Genomic DNA, 14,297 nt, shown 5'->3' with positions numbered 1-14,297 from the left:
TACCCACTAATGAAGGAATGGCCAAAACTACAAATATTTCTCCACAGCATAAAGGAGGACAAGGTAGATCTGCTATGTTCTAATATCTAATAACTCATCCTACACATAAACACATGCACATCACAGGAAGAGATCTTCCAGGCCCAGGACAGGGCCCTGGAACCTCTTAAGTGTGCAGTGAATGTGAACTGAACTGAATGATACACATTACTGTAGAGGGGGGTCAGGAGAGACACAGAGATCTAGAACTTGCGAGCCAGGAGGAGCTTTCAGCAGAAACAGAGTAAGCTAGAAGACAGTCCCTGGCTGACACTGTGAGGATACTGGGGCAGAGGCAGAGGTGCAGCCCACAGACCCCTCCCAGGCACATCTGGTACAGAGGTGCATGCCCCCCTCCCAAGCCCACACTTTAGGGGCTCTGGGAGTTCAGGACCAAATCTGGTCTAGGGTGAAGGTGGAAGAGGAGGTTGGAAAGGGACCAGGCAGTGAGCCGCCACCCTTGCCTCCTTCTCACACTATCAGCTCTTGTCTTCCTGTTTGACCAAACTTGTCAAGCTTGTTTTTGAAAGTTCCTATCCTTGAGAAGAGTTATGGGGGATGTGAGGTCCAGATCTCTCAGGAGGCCACAGTGACCACCCGGGCCACAGCTTCACCTCTGCCCTGAACTCCCAGGGAGGAAAATGTCTCCAGTATTTGGGCCACAGGGCTCACTTCCTACTAGCTTCTCTCCCACGGGGGTCCTGTGGGATCAGGTGAACTCAGCTGTGTGTGTGCATGCACTTCTCCCATTCAACTGCTACCTGACCACACAGCAGACTCACCCATTATATTCTGAGCACATTCTAAGACACTGGAGATGAATCAGCCCTCTCTGTGCCTTAGTCCTTGACTACCTCTGCCACCTCTTCATTCACCATTCTATACTTTATGCAGAATATTAGTATATCCCTACACACGATAGGCTGTTTCTTACTTCTGAGCCTTTACTCAGTGCTGTTCTTCCTGCCTGGATTCCTTTCCTCTCTTATCTGATTAATGGTCATTTGTCTTTTAGAATTGGCTGAGTCACTGCCTCCAGGAAGTCTTCCCTGACACCCCTCTACTCCAAGTTGGGATATGTGTCTCTCTTTAGGGTTTTCATCATGGTCTAGGCTTATTGTGTCTATTATGAAATTTCTATCAATAGTAAAAGCAACACTTATGAAGTTCCATGAATGATCCAAGCATTTAATATGTATTAACATTTTTAATTTTCACACTATCCCTATGAAATGAGAGAGCTTCTAATTGTGTTCCCGAGAGTAATTTTCCCTTATTTCTTACTATAATAACTTAATTCTGATTCTACTGGGAATAGGAATGTGCCCTGGTTAATAATTACATTTTCTTTCTAAACTGGCAATTAAATTCTGATCAGTGGGATATAGATAAAAGTTGTTAGTTGAGGATAATGAGAAAACCTTCTAAAGGATGGCTGATGTAGCTGAAAAACACATCTTACCCTTCCTTCTTCATTCTTCTTCCAGCCTGGAATGTTAGCATAATGGCTGAAGCTGTAGTAGCCATATTGCGACCATGAGACTGTCTTGAAAAATGAAGCCACCTTCTAAAACTGGTAAAATTTAAAAAAATCAAAGGAGGAGTTCCACTTATGATATGATCAATAGATTCATTGGACCAAACTTCCCAGCAACTATAATTATTAACTCTAGACAAAATAAAAAATGCAACTGTCCAAAGGAACTAGAAAATGAACAAAAGCAGGCAGATGTTGGAGGGGAGCTGACATCTGGAAGAAGGGATGGGGCACAGGGTATTTCCCATTTTTATGCCTTTTAGGTTGTAGATAGTTCAAAATCATCTTGAACACACACTGAGCAGTGAGTACCCTGTAGGGTGACTAACACTCTTACTGAAAACTTGTAGTTTTTCTGGCTTACAGAACCAGAGAACAAAGCTCAGAGAAACCTCAGCTGCTAAAAAGTAAAGGAGAAATCCTAGAAAGTAGAGAGCTAAAGACAAAGAGCCCTGAATTCTATGTAAAAACTCTGGCTAAACTCTGGCTAATTGCTGAAACTTGCCTTCACGGAATAGGCTCAAACCTGCCCAGCTAATAACAAAAGCACTCAGCTGAGATTTGTATTGCTGCCCCAGTGACAGAGTTTGCAGTCTGAATCCAACCAAGCAAATTACCAGCTAAAACAAAAAAAAATCAACACTATCCCTAAGAACAGAACAGAGTCCAGGGCATCCAAAATATTACATTCACAATGTCCAGGATATGAAAAAATTACAATATAAAGAAAAAGAAAGCTTGACTAATTCCCAAAGTCAATAAAGACCCAGTTGTTGGAGTTAGCAGACCAGAATTTTAAAGCAGTTATTGTAACTATAATCAAAGAGGTAATAAAAATATACTTGTAGTGAATCAAGATGGAAAGAGATGCTTGTGCTGCTGTTTCTAGACAGAGCATACCTGGAGAAGTTGGGGTACTTGTGCAGAGTTTGTCTGAGGAGAAAGGGAGAGAAAAGGAGAGGGAAAGAGAGAGGACGGGAAGGGAAGGGAAGGGAAGGGGAGGGGAGGGGAGGGGAGAAGGGGAAGGGTGAGGAGGAGAGAAAGTGGAGAGGGAGACAGATGAGTGAGTATAGGGGTTCTAATGGATGAAGAACAGCATCTTAGGAAGGCACCTGTGACTACTGACTCCTGTGACCTGACAGTCACCCCTCCTCAGGGTGCCTCAGTCTTCCTCCTGTCACCCTGCACTACCTTCAGAAGCATTGCTCATCCTGTGATCCTTCAACTCCAGCTTCCTCTGATACTGCTGCATCCAGGCAGAAACACTATAATACTCATCAAAGGCCCCGGGTGAGCAACAGGGAAACAAGCCCAAACTTTACTATAAATTAGGGTAGTTGTAGGCTAGGACTTATTCTGTATAACTGCAAGATCCCTTTCCATCCTAGCTCCCAGTTCCTTCCATTATGTCCAAACCTACGAACAGTTCCACCCCACAGCTCTCTGGAGGATTCTGTCTGGACAGCTGGTCCACCAGACAGCATTACCCAACCTCACCTTCATCTTGAAGTGCATCTTAAACAGCAGCCTGAGAATGCTCTTGGGAGTTCTAAGAGGGCTGTGGGTATACCCAGAGAAACAAAAAATTCAAAATACGATTTCTGTATTGCAACACCAAAGTAATAGCACTTTGTTCACTGACAGCAGCAAACGGGGCATTGATACACACTAGCACCCAAATTACTTTTGTACCCTCCCCAGGCACCTTCACAGCTAATTTCTGCCCCTCATAATGGTTCTGTGTGAATGCTAAGATAGACAGTTTTCTCTCCCACTTTACACAAGTCAAAAGTGAGGCCTTGGAGATTAAGGGATGGGTTTCTATTTGCACAGTCATGTACAATAAGTAGCAGATGTAAGTCTACAATCCAGGAGTCCTGTTTGCCATCCAAAGTCCTAACCCACTAACCAGGGAGTCGGGTTCCTTCCTTCAAGTCCATTCTATTATCCCATACCCTAACTACCTCTTGTGATATAGACATGCTCAGTTTCATCAACTGTGAGTTCTTAGAGGATAGGGACTGTATACCTTCCCTCCTCTGCCTCCAGAAGCCAACATGGAGCAGACAGAGACTTGGAAAGCATGATGTAAAAACTTAAATCAGCCTTGGAAAGAGAAGACTGAACTGCAAGGCAGACATTCTCTGACAGTTACCCTTTTCCCCCCAGCAAGCATGTGACTGCAGCAGCTGCTTGGGGAAGTAGCTGCTCCAGCATTAGAGACCACCAGCATAAACACAATCCATGACATCTTTAGCAAAGGAAATTGAAACCAACTAGTTTGGTTGGCAATCTTTTTTTATTTAGCATCTCTCTAAAAATAGGCAAGCAAAGCAGTCAGCTCAGAAGCCAGAGAACTGGAATGCATTTAAGGGCTTTGAGGCTGTCCAACCGGAACCTGCACATACAGAGACCCCACCTCATTCCCGATCCCTGACAAGCTGATTGAGTTGGGACAGGAAGAGTAACTGGCGGGTGATTGCAGACTATCCAGTGTCAGCTCATTGTTCCAGGAGGAAGCTGTCAGGACAAGACCTCCCTGGAGTGCCTAGGGCCTCTGGTTCTTATTTTTCCCTTTGTAGGTGGGAGGACTGTGGGGATGGTGGCAGGGAGCCATCACCCTTTCCCCCACCCAACTGGACACTCACAATTAGATGTCATCAGCCCAGGGTCTCCACATTCCCAACTCCTGGAGGCCTTAGATAAGGGGAGTAGGGGCTACCTAATGCTATTTTCCCCTGGAGTTTGCTCTAAAACAAACTATTATTTTCTTAAATTTTATTTTATTGTGGTTTGAACACTTAATATGAGATCTAACCTCTCACCAAATTTTTAAGTATACAATGTGATATAATTAACTATATGCACTGTGTTGTAAAACAGATCTCTAGAACTTGTTCATCTTGCTTAGCTGAAACTTCTTACCCACTGATTAATTAATTAATTAACTCTCCATTCTCCTTGCCTACCATCCCCCGGAAACCATGATCCTGCTTTCTGGCTCTAAGATTGCGACTAGTCTAAGCATCTCACCTAAGTGGAATCATATAATATTCATTTTGTGTGACTAGCTTATTTCACTTAGCATAATGTCCTAAAGTTTTATCCATGTTTTAACACTGTAAGAATTTCCTTCCTTTTTAAGGCAGAATAATATACCATACACACACACACACAAAAAAAAAGGTATACATATAATATATCATGGTATATTTGTTTTTTTGATAACCATCCTTATAGATGTGACGTGGTATCTCATTTTGTTTTTTATTTGTATTTCCATAACGATTAATGATGCTGAACATCTTTTTATATATCTATTTGCCATTTGTGTGACTTCTTTGAAGAAATGTCTATTCAAGTCTTTAGTCCATTTTTAAATCAAGTTATTAGGTTTTGGTTTTTGTTTTTTGTTTTTGCTATTGAGTAACAGGTGTTCCTTAAATAGTTTGCAAATTAATGCAGTTTACAAATATTTTCTCCTAGAAAATATTTAGCTCTATTAGTTCTTTCTGTTGCTGTACAGATATTTTAGTCTAATACAGTCTTCTCTATTTTTTTTGTTGCCTGTGTTTTTGGTATCATATACATGAAATAATGCTAAGACTCATGTCATGAAATTTTTCATTTTCTTCTACAAGTTTTACAGTTTCACATCTTACATTTTAAGGCTTTAATCTATTTTAGTTGATTTTTGTGTATAAGATAAAGGGTCCATTTTCATTCTTTTGCATGTGAGTATCCAGTTTTCTCAAAACCTCTTGTTGAAGAGATTATCCTTTCCGTATTGTGTATTCTTGGCACCCTTGACAAAGATCAGTTGACTGTATATGCATGGATTTACTGATGGGCTCTCCATCTGTTCCACTGTCTGCAGGTCTGTCTGTATGCCAGTACTATACTGTTTTGATTACTATTTCTTTGTAATATATTTTGAAAATATCTTAACATAATAAATGCTATATATGAAAAGGTCGCAGCTAACATCACCTGAGTTGTGAAAAACTGAAACCTTTTCCTCTGAGATCAGAAATAAGGCAAGGATGCCCATTTCTTACCATATGTACTGGAAATCCTAGTCAAAACAATTAGATAAGAAAAATTAATAAAGGTCATCTAAATCAGAAAGGAAGAAGTAAAACTGTTATTGTTCACAGACGATATAATCTTACATATAGAAAGCCCTAAAACCTCCATTAAAAAACTGTAGAACTAATAAATGAATTTAGTAAACTTGCAGGATACAAAATCAACATGCAAAAATCAGTTGTGATTTTATATACCAAAAGTAAACTATCTGAAAAAGAAAATTAGAAAAACAATTCCATTTATAATAGCAGCAAAAAGAATAAAATAGGAATAAACTTAACTAAGGAGGTGAAATACTTGTATACCAAAAACTACAAAATATTGATTAAAAAATTAAAGACACAAATAAATTGAATGATATCACATGTTCATGGATTGGCAGAAGTAATATTGTCAAGATATCAATACTACCCAAAGTGATCTACAGATTTAATAGAATCCCTATTAAAATCTCAATGATGTTCTTGATAGAAATAGAAAAATCTATCTTAAAATTCATATAGAATCTCAAAAGACCCAAAAGAGCCCAAACAATATTTAAAAGGAAGAACAAAGCTGGATGACTCATACTTCCTGATTTCAAAACTTACTACAAAGCTACAGTAATTAAAATAGTGTGGTACTGGTATAATGACAGATATAGAGACCAATGGAATAGAGAATCCAGAAATAAATCCTGAAATATAGGGTAAAAGGTTTTTTGACAAGGTTGCCAGGACCATTTAATGGGGAAAGGACAGTCTTTTCAACAAATGATGTTGAAAGTCTTTTCAACAAATGACTGTCTTTTCAAAAAATGGACAGTCTTTTCAACAAATGATTCAGGAAACTGAATGTTCACACACAAAAGTAGTAAGCTGTATCTTTTCCTAACACCATTCACAAAAAAGTAACTCAAAATGGACCAAAGACCTAAATCTAACAGCTAAGACTATAAAACTCTTACAAGAAACATAGGGCAAAAGCTTCATGACACTGGATTTGGCAGCAATTTATTGGATATGACAGACAAAGGCAGAGGCAACAAAACAAATCATCAAAAACGGACTTCATGAAATTTTTTAAATTTTGTACATGAAAGACAGTATCAATGGAATAAGAAGGCAACTCACCGAATGAGGGGAAATATTAGCAAATCATTTATCTAAGAAGAGATGAATATCCAGAGCATATAGAGAACTCCTAAAACTTAACAACAAACAGCCTGATCCAAACTGAAAAAAAAAACTTGAATGAACATTTCTCCAAAAAAGATACACAAACAGACAATAAGCACATCCTGCTCATCAACTGGCTTTTTGTCTTTCTTTTTTGCTTAACAACGATGTGATAAGCATTGAGCTAAGTGCTTATTTAATTTACTCCTCAGAATGAACCTATTAGGTAGATATTATTATCTCCATATTCAGATGAAGAAAATGAGGTTCAAAGAGGTTGAGTAACTTTGTCAAGTTGATACAGTCAGTGAATGGTAGAATCAGATTCAAACCTAGATCTCTAAAGCCCATATTTATATATCTTGGGTCAATTGAACATTTTCTTTTTCCTTTATAAAAAAGATTTTCTATGGAGGTATTGCTATACTTCACTTTATTGAGTTATAGCACATAGTTGAGTATATAAATCTAAAGTGTACAGTTCAATGAATTTTTGCTTTTGCCTACACATTGGAACTGTCATCCAGCTCAAGATATATAACATAACCAGCAACCCAGAAGTTATCTCATACCCTGTGCCAGTCAGCGACCCCCATCCCACCAGAGCTAAACACTGTTTAACTTTTGACTTCTATCACCATAGAGCAGCTTTTCCTGTTCCTACACTTTCATATCAATTATACTGCATTTACTCCTTTATGTCTGGCTTCTTTTGCTCAAGATAATGTCTATGAGATTCATTCATGTTGTTGTGTGTATCAGAAGTTCATTCTCTTTTACTGATATGTGGTATTCCATTGTATGATTATATTCTGATTTGTATATTCTTTTGTAAATGAATATTTAGGTTGTTTTGAGATTTTAACTTTTATAAATAAAAGTGTTATGAACATTTCTTATACCTGTCTTTATCTTGACATGAAACATCTCTCCATTTACTTAGGTATATAACTCAGAGTAAAATTCTGCCTATAAGGTAGGCATATGTTTAACTGTTATGAATAATGCCAAATAGTTTTCCAAAATGGTTGAACCAATTAATAAGCAGTGCGGAAGAATTCCAATTGCTCCACAACCTTGCTCATTCTTGGTATTATCAGGTTATTGGTATTGTTAGTTTATCAGCCATATGAAGATGTAAGCTTTTCTTATTTTGATTTTAATTTACATATCTCTCATGAGTAATGAGGTTGAAAAATTTTCAGGTGTTTATAGCTATTTAGAGATCTTCTTTTGAAATTTATCCGTTCAAGTGTTTCTCTTTTTTAATAGATTATCTTTTTTATTGGTTTTTAAGGATTCTTTATATATTCTAGATACAAGCCCTTTGTTATATATTTATATTGTGAATATCTTCTCTCAATCTATGGCTTCTCATTTGCTTTTAAAATTTTTTACAGATATGCTTTTTTGTGCTTTTTGTGTTCTTTTTAAGAAATATTTTCCTTTCCCAAGGTCATGAAAATGTTCTCTTCTGTTCTCTTCTAGAAGCTTTATTGCTTAACCCTTCACATTAACATCTATGCTCCATTTTGAATAAATTTTTACAGGGTGTAAGGTAGGGATAATTGTTTATTTTTTCATATACAGATATCTTATTTTTTAGCATAATTCCTTTATTGCAAACACCATCTTTTCCCCACTGAGTTGCAGTAGATTCTTTGTTGTAAATCAAGAGGCTACATAGTGAGTCTTCCTATTCTGTTTCATTAATTTTTCAGTCCTTATACTGATACTACACTGTTCTAATTAATTACTTCGGCTTTATAGTAAGCCTTGAAATCTGGTAGTGAAAATCTTTCAGATTTGTTCTTATTCTTCAAGATTACATGATGCCTGTAGATCTTTTGCTTTTCCATATAAAGTTTCAAATCAATTTGTCAATATTTACCAAAAAAATCTGCTGGGATGCTGATTAGGGTTGAGTTAAATCTACGTATGAATTTGGAAAGAACTGATATGTTAACAACATCGAATTTTCCAATCCATAGACATAAAACATCTCTCCATTTACTTAGATCTTCTTTTAGTTCTCTCAACATCATTTTATGGCTTTCAGTCTTGTACATCTTTAGTTGGTTTATTCCAGGGAATCAACTTTTGATTCAATTATATAGTATCACTTTTCAAATTTTACTTTCTAGTTGCTTCTTGCTAGTGATATAAATAGAAATAATACTTAATATATTGTCTTTGGATTTAGTGAGCTTACTAAATGTACTTATTTATAAGAATAATTATCAATAGTTTAGAGATTCATTTAGATTTTCTACATATACCATATTTCATCTGCAAATAAAACCATGTTTACTTCTGGCTTTCCAATCCTTATACAGTCAGCCCTTCCCATCCCTGGGTCCCACATGTGTAGATTCAACCAACTAAAGATCAAAAATGTTTGGAGAAAAAAAAGGATTGCATCAGTACTGAACATATACTGACTTTTTCCCCTTGTCATTATTCCCTAAACAATACAGAATAACAACTATTTACATAGCACTTACATTGTATTAGGTATAATAAGTAATCTAGGGATGATTCAAAGTATATGGGAGAATGTGCATAGGTTTTATGCAAATACTACATCATTTTATATAAGGGACTTGAGCATCCATAGATTTGGGAATTCACAGGGAATCCTGGAACCAATCCCAAATGGATATCATGGGATGACTGTATCTTACTGCATTTGGTAGGCCTTTCAGTATAATGATAAAAGAAGAGGTGATACTGGATATACTTGTCTTACGTCCAACCTCAGGAGGACAGTGTCCAATATTTCACCATTGAGTATGATGCCAGTTATAGGATTTTTTATTACAGCTATTAGGTTTATTCTGTGAATACCCTTTATAAGATTAAGGAAGTTCCTTTCTAGTCTTAGTTTGCTAAGTGTTTTCATCATGAATGGATGCTAAAATTTATCAAGTGCTTTTACTATATCTACTGAGCTACTGAGAGTAAATAGTACTAAATTCACCCCGTGATAAACTCTTTGGAGGGCCTTAAAATGAAAAATGCTGGGGATTATTATAATCACCCTCTTGAAACATCTATCAGGAAATGGAAAAACTATATGACAAAGTTGGTGAAGAGTCAGTGAAAGGCTATTACTGGAAGGCCTTTGTCTACAGAGACTAGGAGGGAGTATCCTTTTTTCAGTCCAATTTTAATATTATCTTGGTATTTGTATTTGTTTATCCATTTTGGCTAATGTTGGTGCTCCCCAAGAATTAGGATTCAGGGCTGTTTCTTTCTTCTCCTTGCTCTTGTGGGGAAAAGTGATAACTTCTCTAGGAGCCTAGATCTTCCCCATCACCAGCCTCCCCAGAGGCAGGTGGTTGAACTGTACCTGGAGGAGAGTCAGGAAAGGACCTCCCTTTCCTCTGCCTTTTCTCTTAGAAATTCCCTGGGACCTTCAGGTGCCATCTCAGTATTCAAATTGAACTCTGCAAGCCGCATACACCTACTTTCTCCCTTCCTCCAGACCCAGAGTGGGTGATGGGAGGTGGGCATCACCATGTAGGACAGCAGTAAGAGTGGAATGGGGTGGGGAGTGTTGCTGAGTGATCTGGAGGCCCAGGAAAGCCCACCATATATCTTAGCCCAGTCCCAGAAAGCTAAACACTTTTTTCCTTAGAATCATTCCTTTTTTGGGGAAACTCCAAATAATTTCATTAGCAGCCTTGAGATTTATCTACAAAAACTCATAAACACTCCAACACCTTTAGATGTTGCAATCTAGACACAAGTTGTCACAGGACAGACCCAAAACAGTTAACAGAATTTGGAGGAGAAGGCCTTCTGCCCACACCAGAGCTGAGTTCTTTTCTATGCCTTGCTAGCTAAAGGCCACCACCAGCTCCTCAGTGAGGGGGGTCTGGGTGAGACATTGATAATTAACCCCATAGCACATTGTGGTTATGTTCAGTCACTCCCACCTACGCCACTTGTGGTCTTTGTAAAGTCAGGAATTAACTAACCTCGCCCTCTTGATATGGAAAAATAAAATACCTGTACCAAGTGGATACTACCTGGGTGTTAGAGGAAAGATTCTGGTGTCCAAACAGAACCAAACCAGACAAGCAGGTGGAGCTTCTCTTGGAGCTAACAGTTTCCTTGGGTGTTTTCTACATTTCTGCACTCAGAGCCTTTAGTTGGGAATTCTCCTCTGTCATTAACACCATTCCTTCTTCCAGATTCAAACTACATACCCATACTGGGTCAAGGGTCCCAACTTGTCACTGCCCATCCTCAGTAACAGGACTCTAGGCTTTTCACCTTGATATTGGAAAGTAGCTCATCCTTCAAACAACCCTGTTCCCACAAAGCTTTCTCTGATAACGTCAGTGGGAGTGACAACCCATTCCTCAATTCAGGGAAGCAGTTGCTCTTCTCTTCATATACCACTCACTGTCCTATAACTGTCCTTTCTATCCATTTTGTCCTTTATTTTCCTAACTGGCTCCTTGAGACTTTTATTTTCCCCAACTGACTTTTGAGATCAGGGACCAAGTTTTATCATTCTTGGTAGCAACTTCTGCTCCTTCAACATTTCTAGAAGGTTGAGGGACTAAATGCTGCATTCTGGGTCATTCCTGGCCCTCTCACCATGACTGTGACATCCTTTGGGACAGCACCTTGGGTACCTATCATCATTAGAAAGCAGTGTCCTTTGACTGCAGGCCCCATCAATCAGTCAATCAGGGAGTGACAGGTGTTAGTTCAACTCTGAGTGATGAACAATTTTGCCCTAAGGAAATATGCTTTCTGAGACAAAATTGCAAGAGTAACTATTTGGATAAGGCTTTGCCTAGATGTGGCAACTCTGAGGAGCTGGGCCAGAGGCTTCAGGAAACCCCACAAGGGCATGTGGTGTGGACAAAGCATGCCGGAGGAATCCAGCCAATAAGACAGCCTCCTGCCTGCTCACTGGCCACTCTCTCCTAAGTCCAAACATTTGCAAAATCAGAAGTTTTGGCACAAGGCTGCTCCCATCCTTGCCGGCATGGGTTTATGGATATTAAAAATGTGCTGATGCAAATCACCATGCAAACACGCTTCAATAGAAGTGCTGCATGCAGAAACACTGCTCCTTTTATCATCTCCTCCACCTCTGTTGGAAACATTCATCCATAGATGATGCGGAGATTAGAGGGGCGTCAGGCTGCTGTGTGTTTTTAGGCTGCTTGTCAGCTCCCATCGGCTACGGCTAGGGCTGTAGAGAAGGCTGGGACACACCTCAGTGCCCTGCCTGAGGCCCATAGGCAGAGTTCTGGGGCAGAAGCATGGCTTAGGAGTGGGAGAAGAAAGAGCCCATTCCTTAGTCATATACTAATATTTTCTCAAGTATTGAGGCTCTAATCATTGGCCCATAGTGATACAGCCAGCACATCTAGGGTGTGCTCTCCAGACTGGCAAACAGCATCAACACAAGTCCAAGCCCTTCCTGCTCTGGTGACAGCCAGTCTCGCCCACTCTCTCTTTTCTACTCCCTGACCTCTCATTCCCCTCCCTACAAGGTTTCCAGATAAAATACAGTCCCATGGAAGGATGTAAGGTACACCAGACAGTCCATGCAGAGCAGGAAGGGCTTGGACTGGTATTCTAAACTACAGTGCCCCTCTGCCAGTGAGAAGATCCTACATTTTCCTTTTACAAGAACTACCTTCAGGTTCCCAACCCTTAGATTGTGGATGCACAGCACAGCAGAGCTGGGGAGAGCCTTGGCAGCTCCTAGTGCTCCTCATTTGCCTACCCTGCCATTCTGTCTCTCAGAGAAGAGCCTGATGCTGAAGAGCCTTGAAGACAAGCATGAAGGGGCTCCTGGCAGTCCTGCCTGAGCTCCCTGCAGCAGATCTAGTGCCCTTCCTCTGTCTCCCTTGCCTTCCGAGAGAGACCTGCCCTCCGTGAGGGACACAGGGACAGTCAGCAGCTACATCAGAGACGTGCGATGGGGTTGACGCAAGTTTTGGCCTGGACTCAGCCAACTCTCTTGGCCTTTGGCTGATGACCGAGCACAGCCTGAGTGGAGGAGCTCCTGGGGACCCTTATAGGGAACACTGACCAGGCCCTAAACCCCCCTTAGGAAAATGGATCTCCCTTTCACCACCTAAGAGAAGAGGAGGGTTGAGCCTCAGAGCACAGGATCGGGGATCAGCAAACATCCAGAATTCCCTCCCACCCTAAGGCCTGCCAGGGACATCCAATCTTCTCCCCAGCTAGAGGTAACCACTATCCCACTGCCCTTAGTCTGGACCCACCTTGGTCTAGGAGTCTGAAATTCTACCAGTGAAATTCTTTCCACTGGGTTAGGTCTAATATGAATTAGCTAGAAGTTTTCTTTAGGGTAATTTTGAAAGGGTTAGAGAAAGGATAAAAGGCCAGTGCATTCAAAAAGGATGACAAGGTGTCCAAACAATTGAAAGTAGAATGTGGATTAAGTTTTCATAGAAAAATAATGTTTTTAATTATCTACTAATTTTCAACCAAACATCTCCAGGTGTAGATAGTATCAGAGGCAGGTAAGGCAGGTTAATCTCTTGGCTTCTAGGACCCTACATTCTCCCTTCTGTGCCTCAGGTTGAACACCCAGAACTCAGAATCAATTTCAGTACTAGAATCTCAGGAGTAGAAAGAATCTCAGGGGTGACGCAATTTGGGGGTCATCACCTGCTCAATATAAAGGACCTCTCTTATTTTATCCCCTATGTTTTAGGAATTTTAATAGCATTAAAGCCAATCAGTAGTGGTGACTAGGATGGGCTAACCTTTGGGACCATGTAGAATTGGTGTAATTTCAGCCAAACGCCAAACTATCTTAGATGACCTGGTACTCCTCATTTTGGCAAAACATTGGCTTTCTAATCAGCTTTGCAAAATGCTCAAAACAGTCTCACACCACATTTATTTCCATTCGCCAACCCAAAAGCATCTTGGGCCTGGCCTAGCCAACCTCAGGGACTGCCCAGCAACCCTGAGCAGTGTACTGTATGTGGCAGCCCTGAAACCACACAATATGTGGCTGCATTTCCTCCAAGAGAAGGTTGATATCATGGTCATCAGCCCTGGTGAGGACAGGGACAGGGGCTGGGGGAAGACCAGGTTTTCCCAAGGTTGTCTCTCTACAAAGTCGTCCTGTCAACAAATGATCCCCAGTGGCCCAGGAGCTGTGACATCAGTTTAGTGCCTTTGATGTCAGTGGCTGCTGAATTTCACCTTACATCTGGTTTCCTGGCCAGGCCACTGAGGAAGGCCAGGTGGTGGGACTCTGGAGCTGTCTGTCATCCAAGCAGACACACGACAGCCAGCCTGCGCTGAGCCTGAGAAAGCAAGATGTGGAGAACAAAAGTCCATGACTATTCAGGGAACCCAAGCACAGCAAGGAGCATTCCTTTCATTCCAGGAGAGACCAGGTCTGAGATGACTCAGGGACACCCAGTCTGACCCCAAGGAAGGGCTACCTAAGGCTGAGG

The sequence above is a fragment of the Aotus nancymaae genome, unplaced genomic scaffold (genome assembly GCF_030222135.1).
Source record: "Aotus nancymaae isolate 86718 unplaced genomic scaffold, 86718_ANA_hifiasm-v0.15.2.pri h1tg000019l, whole genome shotgun sequence".
Classification (NCBI taxonomy): domain Eukaryota; kingdom Metazoa; phylum Chordata; class Mammalia; order Primates; family Aotidae; genus Aotus; species Aotus nancymaae.
Note: the sequence above shows the minus strand (reverse complement) of the source record.